We start from the raw sequence: 26,732 nt of genomic DNA, 5'->3' as shown, positions 1-26,732 counted from the left end.
AAAGATGCACCAATAATTATTAACTTCTAAGTAAGTTGTATTTTGAAAACAGTGATTTATTTCAAAACCGATTATCTCAGCTGCAACCAAACTGAGTTAAGCACTTTTACCCACAGAATTTTTGAGTAGTCAATCAGAGTAGTCAACCGTATTTCTTCAATAATTTACATTTTTTTCAGTAAGTCTCTAGCTTGCGAAAATCACATCCGGCATGTGCCATTAAATATTATGCTTTTGAATAACAAAAATAACTTAAAAATTTTATAAAAAGGCAAGATTTTTCGTGGAAAATAAATTCACTGCCATGTATTTTCACAAAAGTTTCTTTTATAGACGAATGTAAAAGTAGTGTTCTTCTAAAAAAATTTTTCACGTATAAAAAATGATATAAAACCTAAGTAAAAAAATGTATGAATATCATAAATAAATACAATTTATGTCACATTAAAAAAACTCAAACATTGTAGAGTAAAAATTAATAAATGTAAAAAAATTTAACACCACTGCACATTCATGTACCGAAATATGACTATATTCTAAAACATTAGAGCGAGAGGTTTAAAAGAATACTATTTTATGTAACAAAAATACTTTATGCAGTCATCAAATGTTTAAAATAACTATAAAGGATAACAAGGCTTCAAAATTATATAAATAGATTATCTACAACGTTTAAGGAGTGTCCAGGATCATGGTTTGAAAATACATTAAAAATTTAATTTTGACCTATGACGAGCATGTCCCCCCCCCTTTTGTTAAATTACAGACTCAAGAAAAAGGACCGCTTATTGGTACGCCGTTGGTTTATTTCTATACACGTTAACTTATATTACTAAATTATATAATGGTTTCTCGTTGTTTTTATTTTTAAAGTACCAACTGTCACTCTGGCGTTTAATCGCTTGTTTACGTAAGGAATTGCAAATGGCCGACAATAATAAATTCGCTGCCTAGCAACGGAACGATTCTAAACTATAATATTATACTGTATAATCGTCACGGTAGCAGTATCATTCTAATGGTTGTGCGTTGGGCTGATAACCGAACAATCGTTGGTTCGAATCCAATCGAGTGTTTTTTTGTGTGTATTTTGTGTGAAAAAATAAATTATGTGTTGCATGTCACACGCCAAAAATACACTCTGATCTGATTTTCCAAACGCGCCTAAAGGAGTATAACTTAATAGTATAACTTAGTATAACAAAATATTATTAAGTATAGTAAAAATACTCAGTTTATGTAAAAATTAGCAGATACTTTTTGCTTTACTTTCATAATCATGTACTTTAGCGCCATCGTTATAGAATAGGGTTTTCTTCAACATATTTTGTGGGAACTCATTTGCTCCAATTTCAATGGAACATAGTAATCATTCAAAGGTATTATTCTAAAAAATATATATTTTATATCATTTGATAACGTTTTTCTAAGCATATTATGATATCAGTCCTGATCATATTATAAAATTGTCTGGATTAACTGCATACTATAATATATTTTGATTTGTTTATTTTTCCAACGATGTCCGATCCTAATAAGATCATATATTATGGGCTTCCACAGAGTGGAAGTTTGTACCAGAAGATTTTGTTTTTACGAGAAATGGATGTCAGCCACTTACTCAACCTATTAGCTCCATACTCTGACTCATACACAAATTGTAAAACAATATGTGCACTTGTCAGACCCAGGATTTGAACCTGGGACCCACGATGCTATAGGTCGACGCTTAAGCAGCGGGGCCATATTATCATATTATAAATCGAGTTAAGCGAGTGAACGAATCGTATTATAAAATTATCTGGATTAACTACACACTATAATAGTATATTTTGATTCGGCTAGGTACATGTTCAAACACGCGCGTTAACATGTTCTTACTCTCTACTTCAGTTTTAGTTTGTCAATTTATGGCTACGGCCGTATGTTGTACCTTAACCACTGGGAAATGCCAAAAGAAATGGCGTATTTAAAAAAAACACTACTTTATTCTTAGGCCAATAATTATTATAAAGCAATCATTATTCGTAGGATGTTTATTACACTTGAATGGTCAAAGACATAGCTTATAATCAGTATCTTTAGAATTATCTTAAAATGTGTAAATCTTGCCCATTTTTTGAATAATAAAATGCCTAATTTTTGTCAAATTTGGGATCACAGAGATTATCAATATATTTTTTTATCGTAAATATTTAACTATAATAATGTCGACATAAATTATACTGATGGTTTTATAAATGCGTTTAAAAATTAATAATTTTTTTTTAACACCACTGCATATTTATGTACTGAAATATGACTATATTCTAAAACATTAGAGCGAGAAGTTTAAAAGAATACTGTTTTATGTAATAAAAATACTTTATGCAGTCATCAAATGTTTAAAATAAATATAAAGTATAATATGGCTTCAAAATTATGTAAATATATTATCTACAACTTTTAAGGAATGTCTAGGATCATGCTTTGAAAATAGAATAAAAGCTCCATTTTGACATACGCTGAGCATGTCCCCCCTTAAAGTGATAGCTGGATATATTTTTTCCCAATGACATAACACTGCTTCTGGCATAGAAAAATGTCAAAAAGATTTTTGCGATTTTCGAATAAAAAAGTATTCTAACAAGAGCTTCAAAGTTTTATTGAATGCCAGGAAAGAAATGAGAGAAAATTGAAGCATTCCAGAAATTTCCAAGCTTCAATCTTTACTATTTTCATACAATTTTTTTCAAGGTTCATCGGTATAATATAACTATCTATTATACATATATACCGAGGCTTTGACTGCGACTCGCTGTCATATCACCTCTTCTCTCCTAGAAGGGGATCCGCCGATCAGGTCCTCACTCCAATTCTGTTAAAGAACTTTACAATTTTGCCAAGCTCTTCCGTCTTACCCACCGCCAGGGCACCTTTCAATTCGTCGACATTCTCAAAGATATCCGCAATCCGCAGCTGTACTCTATGTCGTTCATATTTAGGGCATTGTACTGGTATACCTAGGTACAATATTCTCCACAACATCACATTCATCGCAGAGCTGCGAATCGCACCTTTTATATTATATTCATGCCATTGCTTCTCACCCACGGTGGCCGCGCGGCTTAAGCGTTGGACTATAACGCCGTGGGTCCCAGGTTCGAATCCTAGGTCTGGCAAGTACACATATTGTTTTTCAATTTGTATGTGAGTCAGGGTATGGACCTAATAGGTTGAGCAAGAGGCTGACATCCATTTCTCGTGAAAACAAAACCTGTTAATACAAACCTCTACTCTGTGGAGGCCCATAGTATGATCCTATTAAGATCGGACATGGTCGGAAAAAAAAATACTTCTCAATACTACTTAATAGCGATTTTAAACTTGTTATATGATACTCGTTTCGGAAGCTTTATACTTTATTTGTATATTCTTAGTCACATAAATTACACAGTTCACATAAGGCTTTGTGGCGATGGCATGCGATTTCGTGGGACCATGTAGTTTGTCAGTCTTCTTGCGTTTCCCCCAGATCATTCCAACATCCCATAGTTAAACTACCATATACATTCTGTGAATAGTATTGTTAGCGGCCTTCCAGGATGCCGAAATACCATTGATTCGAAGAATAGGCAAGCCATGTTCAACGTCGCCTTTCATTGAGAACCCGCTTCGTCCGTTCTCTTATCTCCTCGTTATTTCTAAACTTATACGACTGCACATCGAGTATCCATCACAAAAATTTGTTCTAGAAGCTCAGTATATAGTTGGTATGAGTCTTAGTAAGCTATTATGACTCGCTACTGCAAAGCAGCACCATCAGCATGCAATAATCGAATAGGCGGCATTTAGTTTTAAACGAGTACAATGGTGATTTCTAGATATTCTTAATTCAGTCATTCTCATTCAGACAATGAGCTATCTTTGAAAGTTTCGATAGACTTAAATACCTGTTGGCAGACACCATGTGATTTTTTTACCTTTTATTAAATCGCAAAGTAAGTCGGCGACGTTTTTTTAGAATTTCCATCTAGAAACCGGCCGTAAAGAATCAGTTGGTGAAGATTTCGGATTGACACTGTTATGTCACGTGGTTTTTGTGCGCTAATACTATTACGTCACGTGGTCTTTGCGTGTTGACTTATCATATCAGATACTCTATCTCTGACACTATCGACAGGAATTAAAAGCTTTATTTTTCATTTCTCCTCCTCACAATGCATCATTCTACAATAATCTAAACAATGACCTTTGTCTGCATCCGCAAGTGTTTAGGTATTTTATGTTCATATAACTACATGCAATATCAAATACTCATTGAATTATGGACTCAGGAATGTTGTAGCAGGAAAAGTAGACGCGGATAGGAGAGGGTTTTAGTTCCAGAAACGACCGTGGGGACGAAGACTTGATAGGAGTCGCACTATAATATGTAATTTGCACTTACTATTAATTCACACTATAATGTATTATAATTAACTATTTCTTTTATTCAATGAATAATTCACAAGATTTAAGAATGTATCATTCTAATTATTGAACATATTAAATCTTGTGAATTATTCGTTGAATAAAAGAAATAGTTAATTATAAATTATTAGCAAGTTCAAGTAAGTTACATCATAAGAAATATTGGAGAAATCCACGACGTCGGTTAGTAATCGAAGTAATAGGTACGAGTATCTACTTTGATTTAAGAAACAAAAATCGATTGCCAAAGTAGCTTGAGTTGGAAGAGCGCTGATGAGTAGGTATTAAAATTGACCAATAGTTAAAATTTGTCGCAATTAGTATGTTACTGCGTAGCATATTGCTAAATACGACGGATGAGGAGTAAACCCGGGAGATACAGGGTTCGATTCCCCGTCGGGGTGGCTTACTTTTTTCAAAAATTTTTTTTTTCTATTGGTTATAATATACTCTCTCAGAAAGTGTATAATGCATTAGTTTTACGTAATTTTATTTTTTATGCAATAATAATATACATATTAGAATAAAATAGAAAATAAAATAAATTATTTACTCAGAGTAGAACCTCAATTTTATCATTATCAACTTAACTATGAAACGTTATACCATCGTGTTGCTTCTCAGTACGGCTACTAAATTTAAACACAACATAGTTAACCATATTATATTCTACTAAAATAACTAAAAATAATTACCACTAACTTTATATAACACAAAAACAATAAATGACTGTAATCAGTCACATCCATATTTACCGGCGATGTTCACAAAAAATATCTAATTCAGCCGTAAAAATTCTATCTTGCTCTAGTCTAACGCATAGTGCAGAGATATAAGCGTGCCGAATGCTTACTCATTCGCACTTATGGTTCGTTTTGGTTCAGGCCTTGTTTATTCACAATATCATGTTCAATACAATATGTCCTAGGTCACATATATTTAGGGATCCCGAACTATTTTCTATACCTATGAATCCCGGGATTGGTAAACATAATCCCGAAACTTTCGGGATTGATTTTTTTTATAAATTTTTATGGAAAACAAAATACAAAAAAACGACAATATAACATAAAAAATACTTTTAATCTCTATATATATAAAAATCTCGTGTCACGATGTTTGTGGTCGAACTCCTCCGAAATGGCTCGACCGATTTTTATGAATTTTTTTACGTATATTTGTTAGGTATGAGAATAGGTCAACAAGTATATTTCATATCGCTAGGTGATTAGGGTATCTCTATCCAGAAAATTTTCCTTTTATTTTTTTGACAATATTTTTTTTGTATTTTTTTATTATTTGGCATAAAAAATACTTATAATCCCAAATTTTCATCTTCCTACCCTCACCCTCCCATTTTTTAATCGCGATTTTATTATTTTTGTATGAACAAATTTAACCGTCGTTCGTATTTCAAACAGAACGAAATTATTTATGTTGTTGAATGACAGATGGCGCTACGTTCGAGAAGAATTCAAGAGAAGCGTCGCGTCATTTTGACATTTCATTCGGCATATCACAACGCAGTGCGTGCAAAATTTTGTACGATTTATTTTAATTTATCTATTTTTATGTGCGTGTGTTACAGTGCACAATGCCAGCAAAACGCAAGGGGGGCCATTTCGGCCGTCGAACGAATAAAGCAACAAACATGCAAAATAGTAGAGCAGAAAGAACAGACGAACAAATCAAACTAGATAGTCACAATTGCGTACATCTCAATCACAAGAAACACGAGCTGAACAAAATCAACAACGACAATTGGAATGGAGCCAAGCGCGCCGGTTCGTAGTTAACACACGCAGAGCAAATGACAAACAACGCCAACAAGTACATCGAACATTTACATCGCTTCGTTCCTTCGTCTCGCATTCGAGTACGAGCCAGATTTGAATATTCCGCTCATCCAAAAGTGCTGATTGGTGCTATGGACAAAGAATGTCGCCATTGTCATGCGCTCAAATTCAAACATGAGTCAGCCGGGATGTGTTGCGCATCAGGAAAAGTGCAACTACCAGAAATTCAGATACCACTAGTACCATTGAACGGCTTGCTCATCGGCACGGTTCCAGATTCAAACCTGTTTCTGAAGTCCATTCGCACATTCAATTCATGCTTCCAAATGACTTCGTCCGGAGCAACAGAAATAGTTCACAATACTGCGGCAAATGGTCAACAATTCCATTCTACGTTCAAAATCAAAGGTCAAGTATACCACAAAGTAGGCTCATTGCTGCCAATGCCAAACGAACCACATATATTTTTACAAATCTACTTCATGGGCGTGGTGAGGACATCAATCATGTGGATGCACGTTGCGGCTACAATAGCCTCGATTCGCCTAATGCCAGGCGCATCGTCGGCGAACTGGACGCCCTGTTGAATGAGCACAATGAATTATTGAAATTCTTCAAAGCACATATGCACGAATTGAAAAGTGACAATCACGCTATTGTGATCAATCCTGATAAAACACCAGCTGGAGAGCACGTACGTCGATTAAATGCGACTGTTGTTGACGACATTGCTGGAATCATGGTTGGCGACCGCACATCGACGCGAGAAATCGAAGAAGAAACAATAATCTGGAGTTCATCGCTGACACACACCGTTCATACGACGCTCTCCAATATCCGCTAATTTTCTGGAAGGGACAAGACGGATATTGCATAAATAGTAAACAACGAGATCCTTTCACAGGTAATTCATTCATTATGAACATCATTACTCATTTTGAATTGAGAAAATGAATGGTTGATGGTTTTTTGTTTTTATCGGCGGTCATCGTCTACAGCGCTCTATTCCTCTTTCTGTCATAGATCCCATCCCCACACACTTACGATACATTCGTTATTTTTTATTTAACAACCAAAATATTCACTAGAAATAATTTATATGGCAGAACAACGTTTGCCGGGTCAGCTAGTAACATATAAAACTACATAAGAAATAAACTGAGCTTGAATAAAGTTAATAAAATAAGATCGCATAAATTAATACAAACGAGAAAGATTAGAAAAAACAATGTTTCGCGGTTTAAACAAAGTGATTCTATCATGATCTCATACGTTTTACAACAGTTTCATATTTGGCTGACTAATTAGATTTATGAATTATTTCCAAGATTGAACGTACACAATATTAACAATAAATGTTTTAATTAGTATAAATAATTATACTAGATTTATTTTTGACCGATTTTGTCAACGTTATTTGTATATATAAAAATTCCGTGTTAACTATTGAAAAAAATGCCAATCCTGGGACCATTCCCGGGATCCCGGGATCGTCAAATTGTAATCCCGAAATCCCTGTATCAAGATTTTGGCTCGGGATTGGATTCCCTACTTATATTGTATGAACGAAAATTAAAGTCAATAATTTTAACATACACGAAATAATCTGAAAAAAAAACATTATTTTCAACCATAAAAGCACATTGTTAACATTTTACATTCAAAGGTACGAAAATATTTCATTGAATAATGGAAGTTTTTTTTTCTTTGATCAGTGCGTACTACTCGTACCTTTTGTGCCGAGAAAAGGAAATATTGCAGAAAATAAAAATAAAACATAAATGGTGTGTATTTCAAAACATTTTCGCCATCTCGGGAGAATGCACGAAATCGATAATACGCGAGGAAAATTCGAAGAGTAATTTTTATTTATGAACAACCCGAAGTGAAAAAATAACTGAGAGTAAAGCGATTTTTTTTATTTCACTTTCTTACGTCGCGGAATCGCCTCGCGACGTCATCAATATCTCTTTCAAGAGCTTTGTATTGTAACATAAATTCAATTAATTTCAAATTTGATACATAACTGCGAGCTTTTATTTTGGAAAAGTGAATTGTAAATATTTGTGTATCACATTGTTAACAATAATATCTACGTATATACTTAATTACAATTAATATACAATATTAATTCATCATAAACCATTTATTTTATTCAACGAATAAATAACAAGATTGTAACATTCCATATATTGAACATACATAACTCGAAAACACCTCAAATATATACCCAATGGAAAAAATCTTATTTGAAAAAATATGATGCTCGACGGGATTTGAACCCGTATCATCATCATCAGCCTGAATCTATCCAATGCTGGATGAAAGCCTCTTATAGCTGCTTCCACTTCTCTCGGTCCTGTGCATTGCGTTGCCACGTATTTCCGCAGAACTTTATCATTTCATCGATACAACGGCCTCTAGGTCTACCTTGCGGACGTTTTGTACTTCTTGGATACCACTGGATGACTAGATTTGTCCAGCGATTGTCTCTTCTTCGAGCTACGTATCCATTTAAGGCTTTTAATAAACTCTATTACATCGCAAACCTTTGTTTGCTTCCTCATCCATCCATTCCTCTTTTTGTCCTTTCGCGTTATGCCCAGCATGCACCTCTCCATACTACGTTGTGCTACTCTAAGTTTCTGGATCTATCTTTTACTTAGGGTCTATGTTTCACACGCATATGTGATCATGGGAAGCACACACTGGTTGAACACTTTGCGCTTTAGGCACAGTGGAAGGTCAAAATGCCTATAAATTACTAAAAACAATATTAATTTATCAGTGATGATGTTATATTTAGCCTACTAATACCTGAAATATGAAATGTATTTATTTAATTATGGTCCAAAATACATAATTAATACAAAATATAAAATAACCAACAAAACAATAAAGTAGAAAAGAAAGAATATTCTTAAGTAAATATTAAAGGAAAATGATAAAAACAACTACAAATTTAATCTATGAATATTATATAGTCAAAATAAATCAACCTTTATAGCGCTTGTACACGTGCATGTATTTAATGGCCCTAATAGTGAGTATTTTAAACTATCATGACAATAACTGTTTACACTTAAAAGTGCCGACTGTCTCTCCAATTCATTCTTTAAGAGTGAGCGAGACGCGATGTTGGCAATTTATGGTACGATTTCGTAATATTTGACAGGTACTGAAAATCGGTCAAACTGAAAATTCGTTCGTAGATCGATTTTTGCAGGCAGGTTCGCCACTATCCTTCTACTGCGCAGGCGTAGATCGAAAAAATCATACTGTCGCATGAAAATTCAGATGCTTCCAAACTTTTTTGATTCATGCATGCAATCTTGCCAACTGAAATGCCAATGTTAGCCATACATTTTCTTGTTATGGCCGCGATAATACTTACTGTCAACAGTAAATCCATGCATGTGTAAACGGGGTATTGTGGTGCCATCAAACAGATTAATCACATATTGCACAGCATTATAAAACATCACATCAGTCATGCTACAGGGTATCATGAAGACTGCAGAGTCATGAGTGATATTGGTGGGAACATGAAAATGAATATTGTTAATATTGTTTGTCTAAACACTCTAAACTGTCAGAAGTTAGTCGTCACCTTAGACCAGTGGTCTCCAACCTTTATGTTACTACGCCTCCCTTTAAAAAAAATCTAATCTTGGTGCCTCCCCCCCCTTTATTTCATTAAATAATACAGACACTTTTTTAACACACAAGTTTTTACTACTTACTTATATTAAATTCATTTTTTAATAAAAAATTTTTTCATGCGACGAATGAGCTTGTTTATTACCACAATCAATTTTAATAGAAGTCAACCAAATTCATCATCGTTCATTGACAAAAATTAATGGATTCTATCATGGGCTCCACATACTGAATAGGGCCCACAGGCCAGGATCTTTCACCCATATATTTAAAATATTTAATAGCCCCGAAACAAAGCAGCGCCGCAGGCGACTTTTTTTACTAATAATAAAATAATATGAAAAATGCATTAGCAAACTAACCAAGAACTCAGGAAATAGATTTTTGTTTGCTTCAATATATCTGGCGTAGAAATCATTTAAAAGTGGAGACATGTATTATTGTTATATTATATTAAAGAAATCACGTCAAAAACAATTAAAAAAAACAATATCACACCCTGCCTACACGCTTCAGTTGACACTTTAGCTACGAGTGACATTTAAATTTGAGGTTATTGTTTTCATGCAACCAGCGGTCGTTTTGTGCATTACCGAAACAGAGCGTTTGCAAAAGCGCCATTTTTAAATTTCTCCGCTCCAAATATTTTTTAATAGGATTTAAATATATGTATTATGTATTATATATTAAAATAAACATTCATGCACTGAATTTTCACTGTTACGTTAAGATATGAAGTTTTATTTATTTGTAGATATTATGGTATAAAAATTAATTTATTAAAAAATTTTGGCGCCTCCCCTGGCAATAGATCGCGCCTCCCCTGGGAGGCGCGCCTCTCAGGTTGGAAACCGCTGCCTTAGACTATAGATACACCTAGACGCCACCCATTGCATTGCTAAATGAAGCTGCGTACCGTGCGTTTGGTTTGTGGGCGAGCGAACGCATTCGTATTCAAATGTTCGAGACCATAGACTATTTCGCTAGTGCTCGCCCAAAGTGCTCGCACTAGGCGCTCAGAATTAAAATATATGTTTCTATTTTTTTACGTTATATAGTATTTTTAAGCGGTCAAAATGCAACCATTAGATAAAGATATCCATCACTTGATATTAAAATATATAATAATATACAAATAAATTATCACGAACATGTATCAACTTACCTATGAAACGTAATACAATCTTCTTGCTTATCAGTACGGCTACCACATTTTATCTCATCACCATCTTTTCTACTTAATTAACTAAAAATGTTTACCAGTTTAACACAAAAAATAACAATTTCAGCAACACGGTTATCGACGCTTAGTTAAGCAATAAGGTAAGTTTTGGCGGCTACACCGTAGCAAATCATCTCCCACATCTGTAAACCTTTTATCTTACTCTAGCGCGTGTTGCAGAGATTATAAGGGTGCCGAATACTTTCTCACTCGCACTTATGCATCGTTTTTGTTCAGGCCTTGGTCGTCACACTTGGCGGCTTAAGAATGTTCATGAATGCTATGAGTTCTGCCATTCTGGCTATTTATTTTCATCTTCCAAATGTCAAATGGCGAATGGAGATGATCGTTTTGACTCCGGTTGATACCGGTCAATTTTGCTGACAGGCTCTGTCACGGAGAAATATGGGATGCAAATCACATCCAATGGGAATGTCCTCAATTGTGTACGGAATGAGAAGAGCTGCTGAAATCGATTCAACCAGCTGTTGGGCCCATCAGACCATCCGACGTGGTCATCACAAAAGCAAATTGTCTTACATTTAGAAAAATTACGGCGTCATACTGCCAACGTGAAGTACTCTTCACTTATATTGTTAGACAATTTTGTATTAGTTTTTTTACTTACAACAATCTTTAATTTGGTCTCTACATACACCTTTCTTCATGGGTACTCTTAATTTAAAGTCATGATCATTCAATCAAAGCACAATTGAGTGCATGACTTGGGTAACTGCTCCTGAGATATTCCCAGTCATAAAAAATGATGCTTCATATCGAACGTAGGGTTGAGAAAGTCTCACATACAATGTTATGTTTTAATTGTTTCCAAGTAGGCTGTTGCTTGCATTTAAAATAATTTATGGTCAAATAAATTATGAAAATTATCGTGAAATTTAATGAGGTTGCCAGCAAATTGCTGCCATTGTGAACACGGCATAAGAGTTCTATTCAGGTCCAATTTGGTGTTCAATGAAACAAAATTGCGAGCATATTGTGACTAGTAATTATATGGTGAAATGGAGAGAGAGAAAAACGTTAAAATAATTATTGGAATGTGGATTTCCTCACCGACAGTAAAGATCGGCCCACAAATACCGCAAGTTACCACAAAACATGGCAACTTGTGGCTGCCAGAATCACCGTTCAGCAGGCACAGTAAAATTCCACAGCACTATACCACAACTGACTGCATTATACTTTGTTTTTGTGGCAACTTGTGGTTCGCATCGGTCAACCCTACGTAACAAACGTCTGGCGTGGAGATCGGTCAATGGTGCAAAATCAGCTTGAGTAAACTCAAACAAGTAATTAATTTTCTTCATTGTTTAAATAAACAACAAAATTTTGCTTTCTTTACTGTACTTCAACAACTTATGGTACTTTTTCATTTAGTTATTAAAAGTTGAATAATAAAAATATGAAGTTGTTTATTTAATTTAAAACTTATATAATGAAGTGTTTTCTCGAAAAAAGTATATTTATCAGGAGCGTACGGTACGGTTCACGGTGTGATTGTAGATGTTTAGCATCTTCAGAATTAAGTGTTAGATGTTAAACTAATTAGTGATATATAATTTAAAAGTTAGCTTAAGTTTGAAGTCGATTTCACCAACGGTGGCCGCGCGGCTTAAGCGTTGGACTATCACTACGTAGGTCCCAGGTTCGAATCCTGGGTCTGGAAAGTACACGTCATATTGTTTTTCAATTTGTGTCTATCAGGGTATGGACCTAATAGGTTGAGGAAGTGGCTGACATCCATTTCTCGTAAAAAACAAAATCTGTTAATACAAACCTCTACTCTGTGGAAGCCCATATGATCCTATTAGGATCGGACATGGTCGGAAAAAAAATAAGCTTGAAGTCGATTTATTCCACATTCTACTACTTTAGGTGCCGTTCCATCTACGAATGTAGAGTTGATACTTTAGTTAACTTAACTTTGCACTCTGGCTCTGGATGAAAATGAATATATTCTAAAAATATATTTTTGATACAGTATCATTCAAATACACAATATGTCCATTTCTCATGCATCTCAAATTTTAAACTTTTCTTATGACTTCATATATTAATAAGTGCAAGTGAATATCGTTTGATATAATAATAATTATAAGATAACATTTCTAAGAATCTCAAATTTAGTAATGGGTCATATTGTCTTATTAATTACTATATAATATTGACCACTACTAATACGGAAAAATGTTACACTTGTATCAGAATCAAAACATTCACACTATACTCACGACATGTAGCCTATAACTGTTCTTGAAATTACAGAACGCGTTGATTATCGTTCATTAATATGTAGTCTAATCAGTAATGCATCGATACACCATTATTTAGAATGATTAGGTTAACCGTTAAATGCATACTGTACTGCGTAGGGAATCCAATCCCGAGCCAAAATTCTGATCCCGGGATTTCGGGATTACAATTTGACAATCCCGGGATCCCGGTACTGGTCCCGGGATTGACATTTTTTTCCATTGTTATTATAAAATTTTTATATTTACAAATAACATTGATAAAATCGGTCAAAAATAAATCTAGTATAATTTATACCATTTAAGACATTTATTGTTAATATTGTATACGTTCAATCTCGGACGTACATAAGTTTAATGGAGTAAATAATATTGTAATATAAATAATAATGTGAATTTAATATGAGATTGCTGTTTCTGATAGTAAAGACATAATGAATGGATTAGCGAGATTTAAAATAGTAAAGCAAATAATCATGGCGTACTTATGGCCTTTCCGCTTCATAAATCTAATTAGTCAGCCAAATATGAAACTGCCGTAAAACGTATGATATCATGGTGGAATTACTTTGTCAAAAGTGCGAAGCATTGTTTTGTTCCAATCTTTCTCATTATTAATAATTTATGTGAGAAAAATCAAATGAATCGGCAACCTACACATGGGTATAAATCAAACTTCATTCAAACTCAGTTTATTTCTAATGTAGTTATTTTTTATTAAAAGTATTTTTTCTGTTATATTTTCGCTTTCATTTTATTTTCCATAAAAATTGATAAAAAAATCAATCCCGAAATCCCGGGATTAGGTTTATCAATCCCGGGATTCATAGGTATCGAAAATAGCCCGGGATTGGAATCCCTAGTACTGCGTATATTATTACAAACTTTAGTTTCGGTTTTTTCAGCAAAATCGATTTTACCATACATTTTTTATCCAATGGTAAAGTAGGTATCATTATTTAAATTCTGTCGATATATTATGTCATTGAAAGTTGTGGTTGTTGAATATACTTTGTAATCAAATGACGCAAGCCGATGATATATATATATCGATGGTTTATGATGGTAATATGCTCATGTTGTGACAATATTTAGAATAGAGTATCAGGGCAGTAGAAATAACCTCCGGCAGTAAAACGTTGGAATCGTAGTGCAAATCGTTGCATCAGACGAGACGGCGATAAATCGCACCCTACTGAGCTAAGGGTGGCCGTAGGCTTAGGGTGCCGGCGCCAAGGGGGCGGGAAAGTAAAAGCCTAGCCGCAGATACTTAACTTGTCTGTAGCACCGGATATGTGAGGATTAGGATGGACAGGATTGCAGAATGGACGCGGGATATGTTATAGATTCAAACTTGCTAAAGATTTGTGTTATTTGTATCGTGTTACGGATACTTACAAGAGCCATAACCGTATAACATGTTGTGTACTTAATTGCAATTTGAGAATACATTACTAGGGTTTGCATTGAAGATACAAATAATATAAAAAAAGTGGGGATACTCCAATGATCCTGTGACGCCGAGGGAACTGCAGAACATATTATTCTTTCCGCTCATTGCAACTAGGGATTCCAATCCCGGGATCCCGAGCTATTTTCAATACCTATGAATCCCTGGATTGATAAACATAATCCAGAAACTTTTTTTTGATTTTTTATCAATTTTTATGGAAAATAAAATAAAAGCGAAAATATAACAGAAAAAATACTTTTAATAACAAATAACTACATTAGAAATGAACTGAGTTTGAATGAAGTTTGATTTATACCCATGTGAAAGTTGCCGATTCATTTTATTTTTTCACATAAATTAATAAAAATGAGAAAGATTGGAAAAAGACAATGCTTCGCACTATTAACAAAGTAATTCCACCATGATCTCATACGTTTTACGGCAGTTTCATATTTGGCTGACTAATTTGATTTATGAAGCGGAAAGGCCATACGTACACCATGATTTGCTTTACTATTTTAAATCTCGCTAACCCATTCATTAAGTCTTTACTATCAGAAACAGCAATCTCATATTTAATTCGCATTATTATTTATATTACAATATTATTTACTCCATTAAACTTATGTATTTCCAAGATTGAACGTATACAATATTAACAATCAATGTATTAAATAGTATAAATTATACTAGATTTATTTTTGAACTATTTTACCAATGTTATTTGTAAATGTAAAAAATTTATATTAACAATGGAAAAAAAAAGAATTTTGGCTCGGGTTTGGATTCCCTAATTGCAACCAACTGCACCATTTTAGTATTACAAAAGTTTTATGAAGTATCTATACTTTAGATACTAGTACATATTAGGTTTTTTTTTTATTAATTTGTGGCTTGGGATGTAATTTGATTGAATGATTAAACATTGCAAATGGCCATAATTAGAGATCATGGTTTCTCGACTTTTTTCAATTCTCATAATAAGTTTACTGATCTCTCGAAAACTTGAGAATTTTCGAGATTTTTTGAATGTAAAGTATTTATACGCAACAAAATTTTTGTGAATTGAAAAATGTGCAATTAATTAATAAAACATTTGGTAGAATTATCAGTGGGGACATTCGCGAACACATCTAGGAACATTTTTCATAATATAAATTTATTGAAAGATCGTTTGACGATGAAAGTTCCAATAGTTCAAATACTAGGTATTTGTAAACATCAGCATTTCTATCATATTTCTAATCTTTGCCTATTTAAAAGATTATATAATATGTACATATTTAGACATTTTTGCTATAAAATATTAATATTTTAATGATATTTATATATCTATATCTCAGCGGCGACGGGTAGAGGTAGGCTGTTAAGATCCGACATAAATAGTGCACAACTTTGTCAGCCAAACGTATTTGTGTTTATTGAACCAAAACTACAATTTACTGATGATGTTGGTAGTTTTTAAAAATCGATTAAACCCTGCCTAACCAAACCATAATAGTTTAGGTATGATATGGGCGATCCGACAAAAATAGTGCTTTTTCCGTCATACTTATTAGTTTTCGTCGAATTAGGAATACAAATTACAGATAGTATTGCTTAGTTTTTTATTAATTAATTAAGCCCTGCATAAACCAAACCATTCGACCATATCCGATCCTCATAGGATCATAATATGGGCCTCCACAGAGTAGAGGATTGTATTAACAGATTTTTGTTTTTTACGAGAAATGGATGTCAGCAACTTGCTCAACCTATTATGTCCATACTCTGACTCGTACACAAATTGAAAAACAATATGTATACTTGCCAGATTCAGGATTTGAACCTGGGACACACGAAGTTATAGGTCGACGCTTAAGCTGCGCGGCTATCGTGGGCATTTTAAAATACCTACTGAAATATATATTATTTTTTACAAAAATACAAAAAGTAGCTAATATTAATAATAATTAGCGCGCCTACGATACACTAGTGGTACTGTTTATAAAGCCGTGGTTCTCAGGTCCGAATACCGGGTAAGCAAAATTTTATTCACATGTGTTCCAACGTATTTTTGGACGTATGGCACAGGATAGTACCGACAAAATTGTGCACTTCATTAATTTATTCGTGCTTATTTGTTTTCGTTGAATTAAGAATACATTTTACACATGTCATTGGTTAGTTTGTTAAAATTCATTAAGATCTTCCTATCCAAACCATAATTGATAAGAAACATTCTTCTACCTATAAAATATCTAAAATTATGTATGGATCAATGGCATAATTTTAGATATTTTATAGATAAACGAATATTTTTGACTATTATCTACTATGGATTGGATTAGGTAGAACTTAATTGAATTTTGAAAATTAACAAACACTATCTATCTACATATTATTATTGTATTCTTAGTTCAATGATCACAAATAGGTGTCCACAGTCCACAGAGGACTGACAAAGTTAAATGTGCACTATCTATCTCGGATCTTAACACCCTATCTTTACCCTATGCCACTGCTATATCAGATTGGTAGAGTTTTTCCATATATTTCACGATTTCAATAAGAGATACCGAAATATCAGTATTGGTATTTTCATTCGGTATTGCAAACCCTAGTCACGTTTCGTCTATTAGGGGCGATTCTATTATAAAAATAAATTGTAATGATTTATTTGTAAATAAATAACGCCATCCAATTAGGTATTGAAATTGCGTGTCCTTTTATTTAAACGATCTCATTGGACCCAAATAAATCGTTTCTATACTCCAATAAGCAAACTCTCCAATAAATACGTATCCACTAACCTCATCTTGGTGTTTCCCCAAGCCCTTATCGCTCCTTATGCTTTATTCTAGTCCCTCAGAAGTGTTGTTGTCAGTTAATGGCCCCCGGATTCAAAAATATTCGTCTTTCACAATTTATTGCTTTTAGGGGGAAGACCAAAATGTGTTTTGCTACACTTTATTTTATTTGCTAAATATGCAGTTTTTCTTTCTTCATAGTATGCCGTTAGCAGGCTTGCTTTTAAAGCGGCAATGAAAAATTACGTAAATAATGTTAAATGAATACATTGTTTGATTGGTTATTTATTTATTTATTCAAAAAATTAAACCTGAAATCGCATCGTCGTACTATGAAGATATCATAAGGTCCTTTTAGACGTCAGTTCTGTCGAGGTTTCCATTTTTTACAACGTTTTTCTTAGGTCGTATTCTTATTTGTCCGGTACAAATCTTGCAATCAATTTTTAACTAACTTCCCGACTAGCTAGACATTTGGAACTTTTATAATATATCAGAACACGATGCCAATGCATTCTTTTAATACTTTTAGCTATCTTTCAGTATAATTGAATTCATTTTTAGTTAATTCTGTTTTGTATGAAAAGTTATTTCGATACCATTATTGGTTGCTAGGGGGTCCTAGCAACTAAATTATTAAATAATATATACGTGCGGTACTATGGAAATCAAAATGAAATGACATTTCATTATTCAGTATTTCTATCAAGTACAAATTTTTTTGATCGTTTAAGCTAGTCAAGTTTATATGATTCAACAGAAAATTTAAAAACGTTGTATATAAAAAATTCTTTTTATCTTGTAATTATGTACGTTCAATTTTGAAACGGCGGTGTATTTAGACGATCTGTTCAGTTTTCCGTTCAGTTTCAGTTGACAGTTCAGTTGGGAAACGGTGATCTATATTTACGTATTCGTTATCCACTAAAAATGAATATTATTTTTATAATATCTTTTTAAATATATTTTTTGGTATAATATAATAGTTTCTTCTTTCTTAACTTCCTTCTTTAAGCACTATGGTGCATGGTTGTAGCATAAGTCCCGTGCGGCTCCGTCTCGCGACGGAATGAGCACTTAAAATCACTTCTTTCAGACACGTTTATAGCGTCATGCAAGGCAGCCGTGCATATCCACGGCTGTACATATATGACGGGTGGTGATGGGAACATAGGTTAATACCTATGTCTGAAAAAATAATAATATTTCAATAGTAGTACCTGAAAAATACGGCAACATAGTTATTTACACGTAAATTTGACTGACAACTCTAAAAACAGTCACGAAAACTGATGGAAAACCTATCCTGTCACATCTCCGTTTCAGTTTCAGTCGGCCGCTTCAGTATTGCATTTACACGTCAATTTAACTGACACATCGACTAAGCGGAAACTGATCGGACAGCAAAACTGACTTTACCTTTAGGTTGATCACATGACTAATCAGTAGGTAGGTTTTAAAATGAGCATGTAAGACAAGTGTGTCATAATCAATTAATTTTATTCAAATTTATTTCAGTTGATTTGAATAGTATATTGATCTTCGTTTTATTCTGCTTGATCACACGATCATTATGTTGTGATACTGTGTGATTTTATATAATTTTATCGCGAAGTTTACAAGCAAATAATACCAGGTGGCAGATCTACTGTCAGTGACGTCATTAGACATAGAATTCCATCCTCTTACATTTTAAATTTAAAATTATCTACAATATCGTTAGGTTACCTATTTATCTTTATTTACCAATTATTTATTTTCAGCTTGATACGAGGGTGGGTCAATAATTCCTTAGAAAAAAGCATTAAAACAGTTTTTATTTTTGTATTTTTTTTTATTTCTCAACATAATCTCCTTGGAGCTCAATACACTTGGTTAGACGTTTCTCAATTTTTTTAAACCGTCAGAAAAATAAGTTTTCGGAAGGTCCTCAAAATAAGCATTTGTCCGATCGATGACTTCTTCATTTGAAAAAAAACGTTGTCCACTTAGCCATTTTTTTAAGTTTGGGAAAAGGAAAAAGTCACTTCTGGCGAATACGGTGGGTGGTCGACCAATTCGAACTTCAATTCTTCAATTTTAGCCATTGATCGTAAACATGTGTGAACACGGGCATTGTCCTGATGAAAGAGGATTTTTTTCCTGTTTAAATGAGGCCGTTTTTCTTCAATTTTGTTTTTTAGCTGGTCCAATAAAGATGCATAATAATCCCCTGTTATTGTTTTTCCTTTTTCCAAATAGTCAACGAAAATAATTTCACGTGCATCCCAAAATACAGTAGCCATAACCTTACCAGCTGATTTTACGGTTTTCGCCTTCTTTGGACATGGTTTGCCTTCGCAATCCACTGCTTTGACTGTTCTTTCGTCTCGGGAGTATAGTGGTGTATCCATGTTTCATCTACAGTCACAAAGCGACGAAAAAAATCATCCGGATTGCGTTGCATGAGCGACAACAGGGCTTTAGAGGCCACCACCCTATTGCGTTTATTGTCGACTGTAAGCAAACGCGGCACCCATCTTGCAGAAATATTTTTCATGCCCAATTTGTCATGTAAAATAGAAATGACGCTACCTTTTGAGATCCCTGTAACCTCAATTATCTCACTCAACTTTAATCTTCGGTCACTTAACACCATATCGTGGATTTTATTGATCATTTCTGGTGTAGTCACCTCTACAGGACGTCCTGAGCGTGGTTCATCCTTTGTTGATGTACGACCACGTTTAAATTCATTTAACCAGTTATAAATAGTTGCAAGTGAAGGAGCAGATATGCCGTGAACTAAATCCAACTCATTTTTTATTTCCTTTGCTGTTAACCCTTTTATATTAAAATGTTTAATAACAGCTCTAAACTCAATTTTCTCCATTTTCCATTTTTCCATTTTCCACAAGCAATTTTTTTTTTAAATGTACGAGAAACACACAACAACCCGACCAATCTGATTGAAACTTCGCAGCATACTGAATCGGTAGTGCCGCTGCATGAAAACAAACCGCTTACAGTACAAGTCGCCCGTATATTAAACAGACACATAAACAAAACCAAAATTGATGTACGCATTATCTACTGAAAATTTAAAGAGAATTTTCACTAAACCTACTCTAAAATAACGGTAGTTTTAGGTATATCACTACCTAAAAGCAACAGTGGCATAAGTCAAAAATACTAGTTTCGAGATAATTCAACTCTGATGCTTGTCAGACAAATGAAATAGATAAAGATATATTTTTATGTATTTTGTTTTTTTTACGCCGTTTATTTATACCATTTTAAACAGTGGGTTTTTCCACACAACAGATTAATTGATTAATAAATAAAATTCCGATAGGCTATACCCCAATACACTATATTTTACCGCAGGGTTTTGAATGTGTGAGTATCCTACGAAAATGAACCACACATTATAGACGTGCAATAGTGTGTGTTGCAACCTTCAAATCCACCAATATTGAATAAGCGTCAATATATAATCCAAGAGCAGTTGTCAGAATGAAGAACAAGCGTTTTCTTGACACGTGTTTAAGTTTATCCCATATTCTTCCACACTGGAGATCGGTTGCCCGTTACTCCACACCCGTTAGGTATTTCAGTGTCCATTATTTCCGAGTTCCCTCGTTATTTCAGTTATCCCCGTATTAATTTGATTTGAATTGCAACAGTGACATTTTTCCTTTAAAATGGGGTATCACATTTTTTTTTGAATCTCAGTGGTTTATTATGTAGGTATAGCTTTCAGCAATCGATTAGCGTACTTATCTTAAAATCAACTTCTTCCACTTTATCTAACTATTGCTTCCAGGTGACGATATGGAGGTTTGTAGCGCTGACAGGTTTAGAGGCATCTTTTTGCCTGTGCGATAAACTATCATAACAACATGTATAACAATGGGTATTGCAATACAACGTTAGTTATGTTTTCAAGATTTTTTATGCTCGATCGATAATTTATTATCCGCTTGATGGAATATTACCACTGCTCTCAAACGTCGTGATATTTGTTTTTCGTTTCTTCATTCGCTGCCCCTATGCAACGCATAACCCGCCATCACTGCCTCCTGTTAACATTTCTACACGTCTTCTCCCTGACTTCTTCTTTCTCAGAAGTTTACATGTATGTTCATTCTGAAGACAGTGGTCTTTGGTCTTGTGTGTTCAGACTCAATTATTAGTCTGTGTCTTTCATAATGTTTCTATTTTACCACGTTTTTATTAGCTCGTATTCTTGTTTGTCCAGTACAAATTTTTTCTTGTTTATCCAATATAAATCTTGAAATCGATTTTTAACTAATTTCCCGACTAGTTAGACATTTGAAACTTTTAGAATATATCAGAACACGATGACAATACATTTTTTAAATACTTTTAGCCATCTTTAAGCAGAATTGAATTCATTTTCAGTTAATTCTGTTTTGTATAGAAAGTTATTTCGGAAAAAATCAGTAAAAAGTAAAACACTATGATTGGTTGCTAAGGGGGTCCTAGCAACTAAATTAATAATATATACGTGCGTTACTATCGAAATCAATATGAAATGTCAAAATGACATTTCAAAATTCAATAATATTTATTCAATATTTCTATCAAGTACAATAAAAAGTTTTTATTAATACACAGAATTGTCAAGTTTATATGATTCAACAGAAAATTTAAAAACGTGGTATATAAAACGTTCTTTTGATCTTGTAATTATTTATAATATAACTTTTATTTATTTTATTTATATTTTATTATGAATGAATTTTATTTTTCGTTTATTATTATTTTGTTTATGTACTAAAAAAGGAAATAATAAATATATTTTGATTGTTATTGTATATGCTATTTTTTTGATGAGGGGTACTTAGTTTTACGAAAATTATAGAAGGGGTACATAGATGTCGAAAGTTTGGGAAACACTGCGAGTCTACAAGCAAGTTGCAGTCTGCAAGCGTGTTGTTAAAGCATGTCCTACAAAAACTATTCTATTAAGATTTAAAAAAATATATTATATGTATGTCCATATTGATTTACAGCGGTTATATTGCACTCTTCACGGAAATACGGTCGTTACCCTTTGATTTAGAGCCTCACATCACGAGTGGATGAAATAACAAAGCATCCCTAACACACTGAATTAATTCCTATCAAAATTACAATATAAGCCACATTATCGTTTTTTATTACCATAAACAATGCGTCGGCGGAAAAAAATATGGCGACCGAATTTCATTTTTACGGCGATTTTATTTTCCGATCTTATTGTCTTGTTTTCGTGTCCGCCGGAAGTGATTAATTGATCATCACTTCCGGTCGACTTAACGACAAAAGCGACAATGGCTACGTTACGACTAGGGATGGCGAAGTCAGAATAACATATCGATGGATATTTGGAGTAGTCATGATGTGGTGTTATTTTCGTTATTTTCGAACACTTTCGATTAAATATGTTCATGTTCTATAGCAGGCATGTCTAACCTCAAGTAAACTATAATCTAACACACTCTTCCATTGGTATTATTCAATTTGAATCAAAAGGACTTTGAAGCATTACCCTGAAGCACTCAAATTATATTGTTATTGTGCAAAGAGCCTACTGCATGACTGTACAAAATAACTACGCCTCACGTTAAAGCGTGGGAATTTACATCGTTTCTTTCTCTCACTACTGCATTTGGTCGTAAGTTATTTAATATGAATCAAGTGATACAATGACATCACCTGCGCTTCTATTATATATACAAAACCGCTATCGACGGTAGTTTTTTATTTTTTTTTGTATCGAAGTATTAGCACTTATTGTAACAAATATAATAAGTTAGTTGTAATTGTTACAACAAGTGCTATGTTTTAATAGCATCTCTTTTGGCTGTGTTAAATTTTAGAGCGAAATAGACAGTTTTGACTGTTTAGACAGCTAACTTATTTTATAGAATAGATGCGCTGGACTTCCGCGTGGTTAATTTGAAAACGATTTTAACGTAAACAGGTGAAGAAAATAAAAATTGGAACATCTCAATGAAATAATAATATATTATAGTAGAGTTCTCTTTCATCAGCAGTGATTAGCGTGGTATCATCTGCGAATGTTAAGATGTTTATTTGCTGGTCACCAATTGTTATTCCGCCTTGCCAATGATCTAAGGGTCTCCGTATTATATGCTCTCCATATATATTGAATAACTGTGGAGATAAAACGCATCCCTGACGGACCCCCTTCTCGGTTCGGTAACTCTCAGAAAATTCTCTATTTACTTTTACCTTTGTGTAACTATTGTTATATAGGTTTTTGATGAGACAGGTAAGGTGTCCTGGAACTCACATTTTCAGAAGTACATTCCACATACAGTCGAACGACTTCTGATAGTCAATGAAGCATAACATCATCTAGAACTCCTAAAAAGTCTATTAATGTGACCTCCGCTAAAATTGATTTTACTACACTACGGTTTTTGTTAGTAATACTATTATAGTGCCGTGTGATAATGATTGGTTCTCATGACTTGTTGTAATAAAAAGAAAAAAGTATCAAAAATATTATTCCAGAATGAAAAAAAAATCTGTTTGTGTACTTATGTACGCGCGTACAAAAAACAAAACTTGTGATTCTTTGACTAGCTCTTAATTATCTTGTTAAATTACACACTCAAGAAAAAGGACCACTTATTGGAACGCCGTTGGTTTATTTCTATACACTTTAACTTATATTACTAAATTATATAATTATTTATCGTTGTTTTTATTTTTAAAGTATTAACTATCAGTCTGACGTTTAATCGTTTGTTTACGTAAGGAATTGCAAATGGCCGACAATAATAAATTCCGCTGCCTAGGCAACGGAACAATTCTAAACTATAATATTATAATGTATAATCGTCACGATTGGAGTATCATATTGTGGCGTAATGGTAGTGCGTTCGGCTGATAACCGAACAATCGGTGATTCGAATCCAATCGAGTGCGCTTTTTTCGTGTGAAAAAATAAATTATGTGCTACATGTCACACGCCAAAAATACACATACATCTTTTCCGAACGCGCGTAAAGAAGAAGTTAAAAAAAACATCTCTACTGTTGGAACCCTAGCGGTTTTCCACGCATTTTCTTCTGTGTAGCAGTTTTCCGGCGAAAAGTCGAAAAGTGGAGACACTTTGACGGCTCGCTCTCTGACGGACGACACTTTTCTGAAATGTTTAATTAATTTTCCCTGGAACGGAAATGACTTATTTTTTTGTTTGAAAACGATTTATTAAGAAATGTTTTTCAGTGAATTGTATATAACATAAAACTTGAGTTTCACTTTGCAAACATTTTTGAACTCAATTAAAATTTGCCTCAATCGTCTCTTTTTAATGAAACATAAGGCAATAAACTATTTCTTTTATTGAACGAATAATTGACAAGGTTTGAGAATGTAACATTCTTTATATTGAATAATTTATATCATTTGAAAACATCTCACGGCATCTATTCTATACACAAGGCGGCTATCGACGGCTATTAACGGTAGTTTATCATATTTTTGTATTGATGTATTATAATTGATACGATAAGTTAACGGTCTAAACTAAACTGTTAAACTGACTATATCGCTCTAAAAGTTAACGTAAAAGTTAAAAATAAAAGTAATGTTAAAGTAAAGGAAAGAGAGGGTCTGTTAAAACATAGCATTTGATCACAGTTTAGACGGTTAACTTATTATAAAAATTAACCCCCTCAATACATAAATATGATAAACTACCGTCGATAGCCGCCTCGTGTATATTATATAGAATAGCTTCGCACATATATATATTATTATTCAGTCATATTCGCCCTTAGTTGGAGCACACGGACGCCACGCGGCGCCTCCAAGAATCCCTGTCGCTAGCCAGTATTCTTCCATCGTTCCAAGTCACACCAGCTTCCCGTAACTCCGCCGTATATACTTTATAGATAGTATTTAGCGGCCTTTCAGGACGCCGGGATACGGTTAGCTTGAATAACGGGCAAGCCTGGTTGAGGTTCTCTTCTGGCATCCGTAGCACGTCGCCTCTTCATTCTCAGTGTGATAGCTACTAGAAAAACACTTTTTTGAAAAAATACGACGCCCGACGAGATTTGACTTTGTAACCACTGGATTTGCGCCAATGTACTTTACCAATTAAATTAAGGGCATCCTACTTAATAACGATCAACTTATCTAGTAGTTCCAATACGAAATGCTTATCAAATTGCGTTAATATTGGTTATGATTTTAAATCAAGGTATCAATTAATTGGTCTAATTACTAATCGTCGCCGGGATCACTCCAAATTTTAGTACGTACTTGCACTTGCTAATAATGTAATTAACTATATCTTTAATTCAACGAATAATTCACAAATTTTATTTATTGAAAACACCTCAAATATAAATACGAGTACATATTCGTTGAATAAAATGCAACATATTTCATTAGACAGATATAGCCACAATTATGTGAGTAAATCTTCGAAAGTTGAAAGTTTCGTATGTTATTATCTGAAGAAGTCATGGTAGTAATTTTAAATGATATCATATTATTTTCATATATTCGACTTTTATTTCAAATAAAGAAAAATAACTTAGGTATGTGTGTTTTTGTTTGGTTTTAACTCAAAGATCACCGAAGATCACTGCTTCTTAATGAAAATTCCTATATAATATAATATGTGTGGACCAGAAACAGACTTATCCAACCCACAATTATTCGGTTCTGAGATAATAAGTGTTAAACTTAGAGATTCATTGAAAAAAAATATCGATGTGTGTACTTATGTACGCGCGTTAGAATTTATACTTCTTTGGCGTAACAAAACAAAAACAAAACTTGTGATAACCTAGATTATTCGTCTAGCTCTTAATTATCTTGTTAAATTACACACTCAAGAAAAAGGACCGCTTATTGGAACGTCTTTGGTTTATTTCTATACACATTAGGTACTAAATTATACAATGGTTTCTCGTTGTTTTTATTTTTAAAGTATCAACTGTCACTCTGACGTTTAATCATTTGTTTACGTAAGGAATCGCAAATGGCCGACAATAATAAATTCGCAGCCTAGGCAACGGAACAATTCATACTATAATATTATAATGTATAATCGTC

At 33.6% G+C, this 26,732-nt stretch overlaps 1 protein-coding gene across 1 annotated transcript in view; it reads left to right on the top strand.

Annotated features, from left to right (window-relative positions):
- The window catches only part of LOC147073550 (uncharacterized), a 138,360-nt gene that overhangs the window by 90,295 nt on the left and 21,333 nt on the right, over nt 1-26,732 (top strand). The window lies entirely within an intron of this gene.

Source organism: Rhyacophila brunnea, unplaced genomic scaffold, assembly GCF_057557595.1.
Source record: "Rhyacophila brunnea isolate RB1 unplaced genomic scaffold, BYU_Rbru_1.0 scaffold_17, whole genome shotgun sequence".
Taxonomy (NCBI): Eukaryota; Metazoa; Arthropoda; class Insecta; order Trichoptera; family Rhyacophilidae; genus Rhyacophila; species Rhyacophila brunnea.
This window is presented reverse-complemented; position numbering and strand designations above follow the sequence as displayed.